This window comes from Pinus tabuliformis, chromosome 5_2 (assembly GCF_031772625.1).
Source record: "Pinus tabuliformis cultivar Carrire ecotype Pingquan chromosome 5_2, CPIR1, whole genome shotgun sequence".
NCBI lineage: Eukaryota > Viridiplantae > Streptophyta > Pinopsida > Pinales > Pinaceae > Pinus > Pinus tabuliformis.
In genome coordinates this window covers 145,048,300-145,062,762 of record NC_142306.1, presented here as the reverse complement: position 1 = coordinate 145,062,762, position 14,463 = coordinate 145,048,300, and the positions used below count along the sequence as shown (strand labels likewise).

At 34.3% G+C, this 14,463-nt stretch overlaps 1 pseudogene; it reads left to right on the top strand.

Annotated features, from left to right (window-relative positions):
• The first annotated feature begins 9,210 nt into the window (after positions 1 to 9,210).
• On the top strand, positions 9,211 to 11,063 carry LOC149157937 (cytochrome P450 86B1 pseudogene; annotated as a pseudogene).
• Positions 11,064 to 14,463: the final 3,400 nt, after the last annotated feature.

Below are 14,463 nucleotides of genomic sequence, written 5' to 3'. Positions count from 1 at the left end.
GATAAAGGAAGTTCTCTTAACCTCGATCTTATGAGCACTCATAATTGTGTTGTCATCATGATATATATATATATATATATATATATATATATATATATATATATATATATATATATATATAGCTATCTGATGGTGTACTTTACTTTATGTCACCTACTCCCTTCTTACATGTTCAAGTCACACTTACCTTTCCACTTCCTTTCCTTCTTGGTGTAAGGAATTGTGTTCCTCAATATCTACCTTCTTCTAATTTAGTCACCTTTCCATGTGTCTACCTATAAGTAATCCTTGAAAAATCCCAAAATGGGTGTCACAGTCTACTACATCTTATGTTGAATTGGTGTTTCCCTACTAGTGAGGCACTACCATGACCTTCACTCTAAAATGAAGGGGCGAGTAGGAAGTCTTCTCCCATTAACAACATTGTAATCAATCTTGGAATCTTGGTTACCAATTTTCCTTGAAACCCTTCCCTAAACTGTACTTTTACCTTATAATAAAATTGATATAATTCCACTACAAACTAAACTATAGACCCCTCCATAATGCTTTTAACATATAATGCTATAACCTGACTAAGAAGGTTACCACAATGCTACATAGATATGATACTTTATACATATTAATTTATCATCTTCCTTTCTCCCATGAATATTACGAAGCTTCGTCAAGTTTGTATAACCACTCATGTAGATTCATTAGAAATTAAACTAGAAAATAGTGTAAACTTCTTCAGACAACATTTATTCTTTCAACTAATCCATAGTCCATCTTAAAAGCATTATTTCTTTTCTAGCAAAATGATCACTCTTTACATCAAATCAATCTTGGACTTTTGCCTTCAGAAGCCTCTACTTCATTTTTTTGAGATCTCATGCATAACATGATTTAGTCTCAAAAATATAGCCTTTTGTTGGCTTAGGTTCCAAACAAAGGTCCACAAGAGTGTTCAACAAATGTTGATGTTGTTTGGTGCTAACATTTTCAATCCTTGAAATAGTGGTGTGTTGTATATTTACTTAATAAGTAAAAGGTATAGTAGAACACAAAGTTAATCTTATTTACACATTTCCATAATTTACTATTAATTTCTCTTTAAATTATTATGATATATATTAACAAGAACATTGATCACCATAATAAATAAAAAATGAATCATTCCACATAATAAAAGATGAATAAACAAAACATACACATTATCCATATAAACAATAAACCATAATATAAAAATAATAAAAAAGTATTTACCATTATATTCAATTGTAAATATAAAATACATTATAGTCATCTATTTATATATTAAAAAAATTAAAAAACTTAACGAAAATCAACCATATCCGTAACTCATCTATACTTAATAACAAAATCATGATCAACCATTCTCAATCAACTCACAAAACTATACAAAATCACCTGATTAATAACCCTAACCCTATGACCCAAAATAGAAAAATATGCAAAGACACTGGAAAAATAACTCTTTACGCAACCCACACAACTTGATTTATACATTAAACACCAAATGCACAAAGACTTCCCCAAAACCCTAAGATAACTACCGAAGACGATTAAATAAATACATATCATTCATAGAGATAACTCTATAATTATATTTATCGATGAATACTAGGGATGACACCCTAGAAATTGACTACTTTATTTTTTCTTAACCACCTTTCAATTTCACTACATTACATAGTCAACTTTTCGTATTATCCAAAATATACGCTACCACTTCAATTCCGCATGTGTATCACCAATGAGCCCTCTCATTGTTAAAAATAAAGTGGCCAATAATGGCGTGAGCCAGTTGAGTCTCATAAGAGTTGGTGTTGTGTAAGTTAAGCTACTAAATGAATGGCACTCGACTAGAGGAGTCATCAAACATGTTGCACCAACAATATGAGACAGTACAAGAAAAACTTAATTCCTATTGAACCATACACCACTTGTCATTATAATGTATTTCACGATATTAAAATTTATTTTTTGCAGTTGTTATTAGTACATATATGACTTTTTTAAATTAATAATGTATGTAAGTTTCGTTAAATTATTTCAAAATTTTATAAATATTAAAATTTAAACTTGTTATCAGAATAATGAAACATATAGGCCACTCAAACTTAATGTTCTTATCAGATTCTCTTTAATTTTGAACCGAGTTTGATTTATTGAATAGCGAGAACTTTTTTTCAGTATTGAAAAGCCCCGGTATATTGAATAGAGAGAACTTTTTTCCCAGTATTGAAAAAAGCTCCAACATAGAATTTATTTTTCGAGATTTTTTCAACATAATCATTATGTTTGGTTGTACATACATTTATAATCGTGTGGGAAAATTATCATTAAATCTACCCAACCACTTCACTGCCCAGACTATACATGTCGAGAACTATCCATGCATCTGGGGTTGATGCACTAAATCTAGACACCGTGTGAACCTTCATTAAACCCACCCAACCACCCCACCGCCCAGGCTATACATGTCGAGAACTATCCATGCATCTGGGGTTGATGCACAAAATCTAGACACCGTGTGAACCTTTACGGGCAGATGGAATCTAGATACCCTATGAACCTTTAGGGAAGACAATAGTTCGACTCATTGAAAAGACAAACTACAACATTTGAAAAAGACACGTTAAACCTATGCATGAAGTTTTAGACACGCTTCTTATTTATTTATGAGGTGTCTATCACGGTTACTACCAATTTAGTGTTTCTTCACTAAAATCGGTAGGTGGTGATTATGAATATGAGGCAAAGTTGTGAGCCCTATTAAAATAGAAACATTGACCTTTCAATGACAGAATTCACTAATTAAAATGCAAAAAAATTGTTTTTTAGTGTTGTAAATATATTAGGTGATTAAAAAAAAAAATCTAATTAAAATGAAAAATTATTTGTATAAGTTTACTTTTGATCACAACAAATATATCAAGTAGTATATAGCTATATCTCGAAAAATCAAATTGAACTATACTATTTGATAAAACAAATTGAGCTCTTTTATTCATCAAAACTACATTTTTTTTCCCATAGGGACTCCAAACTAGATAACAAAAAATGGGGTTTTATAGGTATATACCTTACAACACCCACCGACCAAAAAATAAAAATTACATTTCATATTATCACTGGTTGATAATGCAATCATTCATAACTGTGCAATGTCAATCAACCCCAAGTGTTAGCTCAATTGGTCAAGTCCTCGTTGTTAAAGCACCTTTGTTATTGAGAAGTCATGGGTTTAATTCTCTCAACACTATTGGGGTCAGACTCCATGGTTGAGCCAATAGGAAGTGGTCCCTTGTGGTTGATCTTCCTAGTACAAATATTTCGTGGATGTAGCGATTACTGATCTCCAGGATTCGTGAACAACATAGAAAAAAACTACAAATGTCAATCCATCTAGCTGTAAGGAATACGAGAGGGCCTGTTTTGGCCATTGATTTTTAAATCTCCCAATCTTAATTTGCTCCCTTCATTAACACATAAGCTCGCATCTTTGTTGAGATCACGAAGAACATGGAAATATGCTATTGAAGAGAACCCTTTCATTGTTTTCCTAATTCTTTTCATAAGAATTTCTAATGTTTTGCCCATTGTTGAGTATCCCTTCACCAAATGTTGAATAATAACTTGGAGGGAGTCTTCCAAAACAACAAGAGTAGCTACCTAATTTTATTTGGCCAATTCAATCCCTTGGTATAGGGCATAAGCTTTAGCTTGGTTTTTTTTCATGCATCCTCAGCCTCATGAATACTCTGCAATTTTAACCTCCTTGGGTCCATAAAGCACCCCTCTCCCTCTTGCCACCATTGGATTCCTTTTCAAAACCCCGCCAAAATTGAGGAACAATCCTTCTTACTTTCACTTCCAAGATCACAATTCCACCTCTGTCAATATTAGATTCCAAAATGCTTAAGAACTTATGTTATTTCATTCCATAGCTGGTGGCAGTTTATCCAAATTAGCAAATTTTGAACACCATTACCTTTCAAGTGTGTCTAATCCCTACTAAGAGGAGTCATTAAGAAACTTTAAAACCCCAAACTTGGAGCACAAAACAATAGCTTTAATGGTTGTGGAGTGTGGAAAAAATTCTAAATTATTGAAGGCTGCATTATTTCTAGCTATCCATACCTTCCAACAAATGAATTTTGGAAGTGCTTCCCAGTGATTTTTAAAATAGATTTTTGAGAGATACTCCTAGAATATTTTTTTGACCATAATTTAGAATACTCTGAAACAGAAGTTGGCCATTTTAAATGATTTGAAAATGGAGTAGACACTTCCAACCAAGCCACTTTTGTATACGAACACTCTAGAAAAATATGTTGGATAGATTACTCTTGTTGCTTGCAAAGTGGACACCTCAAAGGACCTTGCATGCCCCCTTTTCTCAAATTCTTAACATTCAAAAAAAAATTATGCGCAAGGAGCGAGCAAAAGGAATTAACATTTGGATTGGCATTGGCTTTCCTTATCTTTGTTTGTGTACTCAATTTGGGGGGAACTCGTTGAGGGAAGATCAAGGATGTGTAACCTTCCTCACCGAGTACAAATAATGCTTCCATCTAATCCGATATGCCTCCTCTAGCCACCACCAAGCACAACCAACTAGATCGTCTCGAAGTTTGTAAGACAAATGGTACAAGTTCATTGGAACTCCTCTGAGGTTCTAGCCTATCTAATTTCCTTCATTTTCACAATCTAAAATGTCTACTAGTGTTGATTTTACTTAAGCACAAAATAATTCCCTTAGAGCTAGCAACTCATAATTGTGTTCCAAGGGTTGTTTATCCATTATCTTTTCCCTCTATAAATTAATATCTCTTCCATTTCCAAGTTTCCAAAAGACATTTGAGCTAATCAGAGAGGTTTTCAAAGTGATTAGTTTCCAAACTGTGGAGCCTCCTTTAGGGGCTTGAATTGACTCTAAGCATCAAAGTCATTCTATTTGAAGATATTTTTCCTTAAGGATTTCCTTGCACCAATCTTCTTCCTGAGTGATAAACCTCCATACTAACTTTTCTCCTATTGCTTTCTTAATGAGCATATGGTCTCTAATGCCAAGGCCCCTGTGGGTTTTTAGATACTTAACTATTGCCCATTTTATCAAATGATTTTTTTTTGTGTTAGAGCACCCCCCTTCCTAAAGAAACTTCTTGATTTCCCTAGCCATCAAGAAGTATTTCTTTCATAACATAGTGTGTCTAGCTAAGTCTAGCTAGCGGGCTCCCTAGGCAAAAAAATTCATTTTAAATTTAACGATGACATTGTCCTGTGCTTACAAGAAAGTGGTTTCAAACAAATAGGAATCCCTAAATATTTATATTCTTTCTAAGATTCCAAAGGGTGGAATCCCATAATACTTCATATTTGTCTTTGCTTATGAGTGGAGACATTCTAGAAATAAATATGTGATTTTCTTGAGTTTGTTAGACCTTTAGAGGCGTCCAAAAAACTATCAAGGACCAATTTAAATCTATGTCAAATTATTTTAGAATTCGTTCCTAAAAGGACGGTATCATCAACAAATTGAAAGTGATTCATATTATTTATTCCATGAACAAACCGAAGACTAGATAGATGCTCACAACTTCTTTCAAATTCCAACCATATGCTAAAAGACTTATCCATTATGATATATAAAAATGGGGACAAAGGGAAGCCTTCATGGAGGGCATGAGAAGCATGAAAGAATCCTACTAACCTTCCATTTACTAATGGCGATATCCAAGGAAATTTAATGTAGAAGGAAATCCAATGTATAAACCTTTCATCAAAGCTAAATTTTGACATAACCTTGAATAAATATTCATGTCTAACCCTATTTTGGTCTCCTCTTTCTTGTCTAGAGTGAATTTCTTCTTGGACTAGGATACCATTATCAAATATTTGTCTTTTATGCATGAATCCATGTTGGTTCTCATATATTAATTTTAGGAGAAATTTTTTTAATCTTGAGGCCAAAATATTTGAAATGAATTTATAAGAGACATTACACAATGAGATTGGTCAAAACCTAGCAAAAGAACATGGATGGTCTTCCTTTGGGACCAATGCTAGGAAAGAAGTATTCGTTCCTCCACCCATGCAATTGTGTTTAAATGCGTAGTCAATCATTTTACAAAAATCATATTGTATTACTTCCGAGAACTGATGATAAAAGTGAGCACAAACCTTGTCTAATCCATGTGCTTTATCCAGTTTATATGAGAATACCAACTTTTGGATTTCTTCCTCTAAAATTTCCTTCACGAACATTAAATTGTCTTCATGAGAAATCATTTTAGGGATTTTCTTGCACGCATTATTCTTCCTTAAGGCTATTAAGATCGGCGACATTGTACAACTTAGCATAGTGGTGGACTGCCTACTCTTTGATTCGCTAAAGCACTAAAATTTTGCTATCATTGATCACTAATTCCCTATTGTTGTTTTTCCATATCCTATATCTTGCTTGATTATGAAAAAAATATTAATTCATATCTCCTACTTGGAGTCACAGACTCCTGGATTCTAATCTCCATTCCTCTTCCTCTTATCTCAGAGCCTTATGAAAGGCTCCAAATCCTTTCTTTTCCTTAGTTAGAATCTCATAAGTAACATGAACTTCCTCTATTTTGGACTGAAGAGACTCCATTCTTATGTGATGTGCTTGTATAACATATTTCCTATCCATCCTCTGCTCGCAGGCCCGCTGCTTCAAGGCTTCCTTGGGGCGATTTACCTTCTTCTCACATATTGAAATCAAACTTTTTGGGACCCACACTCTCTAAAATTATTTTACTAGGGTGCCAAAACCTTATTTTTTATGCCAAAGTGGATTATAGTGAAACGAAATAGGGCCATAATCATCATCTTTTGAGATTTCTAGTTCACTGGGGAAGTGGTTAGAATTGTTCAAAGGAAGAATGTGTGAGGATACCAATATATTTTTTTCAAAAATGAATCAACAATTCGAAAGTGGTCTAGTCTAGTGGCTATATTTCCTGAGCCATATCTCTTATTATTCCAAGTATACTTTTTGGAGGTTGGTTTAACATCCAACAAGTTTAGGCTTTGCATGAAGTCTTCAATAACTTCTTGAAATTGATCTTTTACTAAAGATCCACCTTCTTATCCCATTGATGTTGAGTAGTGTTAAAATCCCCTCCAAAGATACATTATGAAGCAAAAGGAGAGTCTCTAAGATCTAATAAAGAAGCCCAACAATTTGATTTTTCTCAAAAATATACCAGAATATATAGATTAACAATAGAACATACCCGATTTCAAGGGATATATAGGAACTTTGCTGCAAACCAATGAGTGCATGGTTGATAGTCCAATAGTTTGAGCGAATATTGAGCCCACAATGTGTAAACTCCACCAAAGGTCCCACGAGAGCTCAATAATAGGATCTTGCCACCATACCATATTTTATGTTATTTTTCAAGGATCTCTTTATCCCCCATTTTAGGCTCCTGAAGTGGGAGGACTAAGGGTTTTTCCTTATTTATTAAGGATTTTACTTCTTCCATTATTTTTTTCGACCCTAATCCCCTGCAAGTCCAGGAGATAACCTTCATTATTTACTACTGGTGTGAGTAGCCCCTTGTGAAGGGGTTGAATTTCCTTATTCCTTGGTGTTCCAATACCCTTTGAGTTTTGGGTCCAAAATTGATTAGGTTCCCATTTCTTTGTATTTTTCTTCTTTCACGATTTGGATCTCTCGATTAGTCTTCCTTCCAGCCTTTTTATGAAGTGGATTCTACTATTTTTCCTTCTCTTCTTCCTATTTCTCATCAGAAATGCAAGCCCCAATTTAATATTTCTAGGAGAGAGTGACTCTTCACATATGAGGAAGAATATTTCGGCACTGGGTCATCCTCCAATGTGGCATGTTCTCATTAGTCGACTCCACAATTGGATCCATTGTGATTTGGGGTTGATTCATTGTGGGCATGGAGGATTATTTTGCGGGATTTCCCCGTCTTCATTCACCATATTCAACACCTCATAATTGTTACTTCTCGCTTTCTTCCCATTTATTTTGCTAGTCCCTTCTTTGTTTAGTGGGCCAATTTTTTTTGGTAAGCTAGCCCTTTTCCTTTGTTGTCATTCGGATGAGGTTGCCTAGGTTAGTTATTGTTTTGCCTTGTTAAGCCTCTTCTTCTTTTGGCTTGCTGCTAATGGTCCCCTCCTTCACTGTTTATGTTGCTCCTCCTTTTTCTTTTTACAACTTTGTAAAAAAAAATTTATATATATATATATATATATATAATTATAATATTTATTTTATATTTGATCATTCAAAATTAAACCATAAAAAATATAATCTAATCTTTGAACTAGTAAAAAAAAATTGAGATTTCCCATTTCAAAAAAATAATATTTTATCCAATGCATTTTAATATAATAATTTCCGTAAACTTTATAATAATAAAAATTGCCCCCTTGTCCTCAAGTATAAGAGATATACCTGTAAATTAAGAACATATGCTTTTTATGCTTTCTAGCCAAATGTCACCAAGTTCAAATCTTCTATAACAGTAACCATAAATATTTCCATAATTTTGAGCTAACAAGTTCAAGTAGACAATGAATTTGAAAGCCTCTAATTAAGGAAAGGTCACAAGTTCGAAATCTTTCGCCAGATTATCAGAAAGTAGGACAGAAACCCACGATTAATAGGTGATTCTTATTTCCGCCACAATTCTTTAATTAATGCCCCCTGACATGCGGGGGCATTAGGGAAATATAACGCGAGCTGAAAAAACTGGAGGTGAAAAAAACAGCTCGTTAATGCCCCGCATGTCGGGGGCATTAATTAAAGAATTGTGGCGGAAATAGGAATCGCCCGATTAATAAACCAAAAATGCGGGGGCATTAGGGAAATATAACGCGAGCTGAAAAAACTGGAGGTGAAAAAAACAGCTGGTTAATGCCCCGCATGTCGAGGGCATTAATTAAAGAATTGTGGCGGAAATAGGAATCGCCCGATTAATAAACCAAAAATTTTGACACTCCGAAGCATTCATGAATCCAACAACTGAAATTTATTGATGGCCCACTGTTACCAGTCACATTTAATTGGTTGCCCTGCTCGTTGACATGTAACTATCTACCTCAATTAAAAGCAAAGCAACAGTGACAACTATAACTATCTACCTCAATTAATACAGCGGTTTTCTCGCTTTCTTATACACAGCGGGGGCAACCCTATACGCTGCTCTCAAGGATGGATAGCTCTCTGCAGCTGATTCCACAAGCACTGGCAATTTCCGTGATAAGCTTATTTGCAGCACTATTATGGCACCATAGGGTGCTGCAGAGGAAGATGAAGGGTCCTCCAATCTGGCCAGTGCTGGGTATGCTTCCCTCTGTGTTTCTTCATACAAGCGACATATATGACTGGGCTACCCAGATGCTCAGAGAGTGTGGGGGATCGTTGGAATTCATACCTCCTTGGCTGGCAAACATGCTTTCCTTCGTTACTACAGATCCCAAAAGTATAGAGTACATTGTTAAGACCAAGTTTAGGAGCTTCCCCAAGGGAAGTTATTATAAATGTATTTTCGACGATCTACTGGGCGACGGGATCCTCAACATAGATGGCCAACAGTGGGCTTGGAGGAGGAAGACAATGAGTTCGTTCTTGCACTCGCCGGCCTATAAAAATTACATGATTGACACTATCGATAAATCCATTCACTGCAAACTGCTGGTACAGCTCGAAGACGCAGGCCGGACCGGCGCTGCTGTGGATCTTCAAGAGATTCTAATTCGTTTTGCTTTGGACAACATGTGTGCTATTGGTCTTGGAGTGGATTTGGGTTCTCTCAGTCCTCCTGGGCGAGACGTTGAGATAGCGAAAGCTTTTGAAGAGGCCATGGATGCAACCATCAGGCGGTTCATCATTCCTTATAGTATATGGAAAACAATGAGGTTTTTGGGCATTGGCAGCGAAGGAAAGCTCAAGGCCTCTCTGCAAATTATTGATGAATTCGCTGCCGAGATGATAAGGACTAGACGGAAAGAATTGCTCGACAATCACATAAATGTGGAACAATGTGACATGTTGTCTAATCTCATGATGCTGCGTGGTGGTGATGGTCGTTTGTTGTGTGATAAAGTGATCCGAGACATGTGCATCAACTTCGTTCTAGCCGGCCGTGACACAACTGCCATTGCGCTCTCCTGGTTTTTTTGGCTGCTTATTCAACATCCAGCCGTTGAACAAAACATTTTGTCAGAATTACGCCGGATCTTGGTCACCCGACCAGGATCGAATCCCGGCGGCTTTACGGTGGAGGAGGCGAACCAGATGCAGTACTTGCACGCTGCGCTCTCCGAAACGTTAAGGCTCTATCCCCCGCTCCCTATAAACTATAAGGAAGTGATAGAGGATGAGGTGTTGCCGGACGGGGCACGGTTGAAAAGGGGAACAAATCTCATATTCCCGATATATTCCATGGGGAGGACGGAGAGCATATGGGGAGCAGACTGCACGGAGTTTAAGCCGGAGAGATGGCTGAAAGAAGGCGTGTTTGTGCCGGAAGGGAGCTGTAAATACCCAGTGTTCAATGCAGGCCCCAGAGTTTGCCTTGGCAAGGATTTTGCTCTTTTGCTCATGAAATGGGTGGCGGCATCTCTGATTTACAGATATCGTCTGAAAATGGCAAAGGATGTGATGGTTGAGCCAAAGTTGGGAATTACCCTGTGTCTGAAGAACGGCCTAGTAGTGACCCTGCAACCGCGATCAGAAATATTAAAGAAGTTTTGAAAACCTCTGGTATGTTATTATTATTAAATATTATGTACCATCAGACGTGTCGTCGGAATAAAAGGGACAGGTTGCATGTCGTCTGCACTGGATCAGATACAATCATAATTAATTTATATGCGATCCATTGCGGAGAGGTGCACCGCCTAGATTTAGGGCTCCCATATAAAGAGCAAAGTATATTCAATTTTATAAAAGATAAATTCGTAGGTTTTAAGAAAATGTATGGTACAAGCGCAATAATTTTATTTATCGTAAAATAATATTATTTATTTAATCTGTATGTTTTTTTGCTTAATGCATTGGACATCATTCCTTAGCTTGCATATTTTGTATTGCATTGGATAACCTTGATTTTTATGATATGCATTAATTTTCGGAATCGTCTATAGAGCTGTCGAGGAATTGTGTTAAAAGCGGTGGGAATCTGGACAATTTTTTTTCAATATATTTGGTAATTTAAAAAAAAAAAACCATGGCGTAGTAGTGATTGAATATGGTTTTGATAGTGGGAATGTATTAGTTACCATCAAAATTTTTGAAGGTACTTAAAATATTGAAGATTGATAACTATAATTAAGATTTAAAAAAAATTTGGCCAGATTTTATCAAAATATGACCAGAATTTTCCTGAATTTCGAAGAAAAAACAGTTTAATTAAACTATAGCTTAATTCTCAACATTTTTATCAAATATTTATAATCCACATTGAAAAAAAATTGCTTAATTTATAAAATAATAAATTAAAAAAATATTGATTAACCTTTCTCATCAATTTGTAAAATAGTAAAAATTATTTTAAAAATTTGTAAAATAGTAATTTTTTTCCTTTAATGAGTTGTTGCTGATATTTATAATAACTCTATGTTAGTTATACGTAATTGTTTTTTTCATTAATGTGCATAATGAGTTGTTGCCCATATTTATAATGAGTTATTATGAAAGAGAAAAAAAATGAGTTGTTGCTGATATTTATAATAACTCTATGTTAGTTATAAGTAATTATTTTTTTCATTAATGTGTATAATGAGTTATTGCGAATATTTATAGTGAGCTATTATGAGAGAGGAAAAAAAATTATTAATAAAGATTACAATGTAATTATACTTTATTATTATTATTTTTTTATAATTTTAAAGATTTAAAAAATAAACATGGTAAATTGTTGAATTTTAAAATTATTATAAAGGTAGTGTAATTAATAGATGTTTTAGTTTATTTCAAAGAATTATTTTTTCAGATTTTTAAAATTTAATAGAGATTTATATATTCAAAAGTATATTTTAAACAATAAGAAATTATAATCTCATCAAAATTGTATCACTTTAACATCTATTAGTATATTTATGAAAAAATTTCAAATTTATTAGGTTATTGGTTATTTTGCCTTTGGCTGTCACCCTTTTGGAGGTTCATTTCCTTGCTTGTCACTTCATGGTGTTCACACTCTAAGGTTCCCTATCCCATTTCCTCTACCATGATGTCTAGAGAGAGAGAGCATGCTCCCTTTGACGAGTTGGTGATATAGCGACACATGGTTGATCAAGAGCTTGAGCAAGAACCTAATGTTTAGTTTATCTATACCACATTCAAAACCCTCTTGAAGTGCCAGAGGAAATCATGGAGGGAAAATAAGTGATCATTAATGACAGAGAATATCATCCAGATATCAAGAGTTTTGCTACTATCATGGAATGCACTCCTGATATAGGACACACCAAAAGTCGCCAAAATCAATACTTACATAAAATAGACCTCAACGAATAGATAAAATCACCTCTTGGCAAAGTCCTCCTTGAGAGGAATGATCCCAAAGCTGAAAATTTTATATAGTTGCATGAAATCTAGAGCGAACACTCGGAAATGGACAACGTAGCTTGCATTGAAGCCTTCCTCTCACGTGGGAAAGGGTTAACACCCTCAGACAACCCTATAAATCTAATATTGATTGCTTTGCCCACCTTCTTTTGATGGTGTTGAAAATAGCAATAAGAAATGATAAAAATAGAATCCAAAAATTCCAGTTTAATTTGTCCTTGAATTAAACTGTGAATTCAAATCGAATTTTATTCTCATAGCAACTTGTAATAGTTAACTAGAGTGACTTGACTTTGTTAACTTAGAAATTTCGAGTTGGAAGTATTTCTGAAGTCATGTATATGTTTTCCCTATATTATAGGGGTCTAGGATGAGTTAAGTATGAGTGGTAATTAGTTCACTCAGTTTATTGAGTTAAGTCCAGTTAAATTAGTTCCAAACTATTTGAGGAACTAATAGTGAGTTAATAGTGACTTGATGCATTAGTGCACTCAACTAGTGCTACTCCAGTTAACTGAATATTCTTTCATTAGAAACTCATGCATGTCAATTCTGAGAAAGACCCAGTTGAGACTAGTGCAAGGACGATGTACTATTTGTTTTAGATTTTTATGAGTTGCATTGATAGTGGATGCATTCATGAACTAAGGAATTTCCCTTTACATATGGGCTAATTCTCTCATGAATTGTGCAAAAGAATTAGAAACTGGGAGACTTGAAAATTTGGCTAAGTATTGGCCAAAGGAAGTCATCAGGCGGAGGATAGGAAATACTTGTGCAGGTTAAGCTCAAGGTTGAGCAGAGCATATCGTATTTATTCAAATTCTTTGACCAAGGGCGCAAGGAAATAGAGAGCTTGGAGAGCATAGAAGAGGCGTGGATTTGACTTGAACTTGCTAGTGAGCTCGGAGATTGAATTTGTTGAGTGTTGGGATTGTTCTAGAGAGAACAAGCATTGTAATTTGATTTTGATTTTTTGGATTAATGTAATACAGATAGTGGGTTTTTGAGTTGTGGCTTTCCCCGGATATTTATTATGTTATGTGCCATTGATGTTCTTCCTCTTGTCGATTATTGTTTTGCTCGACCTTTATGTGCTTCTGCTGTAAAGAGTAGAAGTAGATTCTTGTCTCTTGTTTAGTAAATTACATGAATTTGTGAATCTACAAGAAAATATACAAATGGTTTCACTTACGGTTGTCATTATTTTTATGTTTTTAATAGTTTATATAGATAAGAACATTGTTTTTTTTTAATGGTGATTGAACTACTTAAACTAGATTTTTATCAGTTTCTACAAATAAACAAGCTCAAACAAATGTTTAGTCAATCTTGTTTGTATAAACCTTACTATTATGATGTTTTCTTTTTGATATTTTGGACAAGATACACTTTGTTTCCACCATTACTATGGTTTTCCATGTGGTGTGCCACAACATGAGGACTATAGTAATGATGTACATATATTGATGATCTAATATCTATATCTCTATCTATATATATCTATATATTCTCAAATTTATTGACAAGGTTCAAATTTTATGATAAATTTAATATAAATAAAGAAATTCAAATTTAATAATAATGTTTGAATTTAATTAACACAATCATATTAAAGATGGTTGATATATGTCATCAATGTTATATTGTACTTGAAACACATTGTACATATCCTTCCACAAAAAACATAATCTTTAATTTAATTAAATATCTTTAATTTGAGGAAGTCTAAAATTCTTTAAGATTAATCCATTATATGTCCATCATAATTTTCATATTTGAAATGTGTTATGTATTGATTTTGAAGTCTCTAATGAAGCAATTTAATGATATCATAGACACTGAGAAACTAAAAACTACAATAT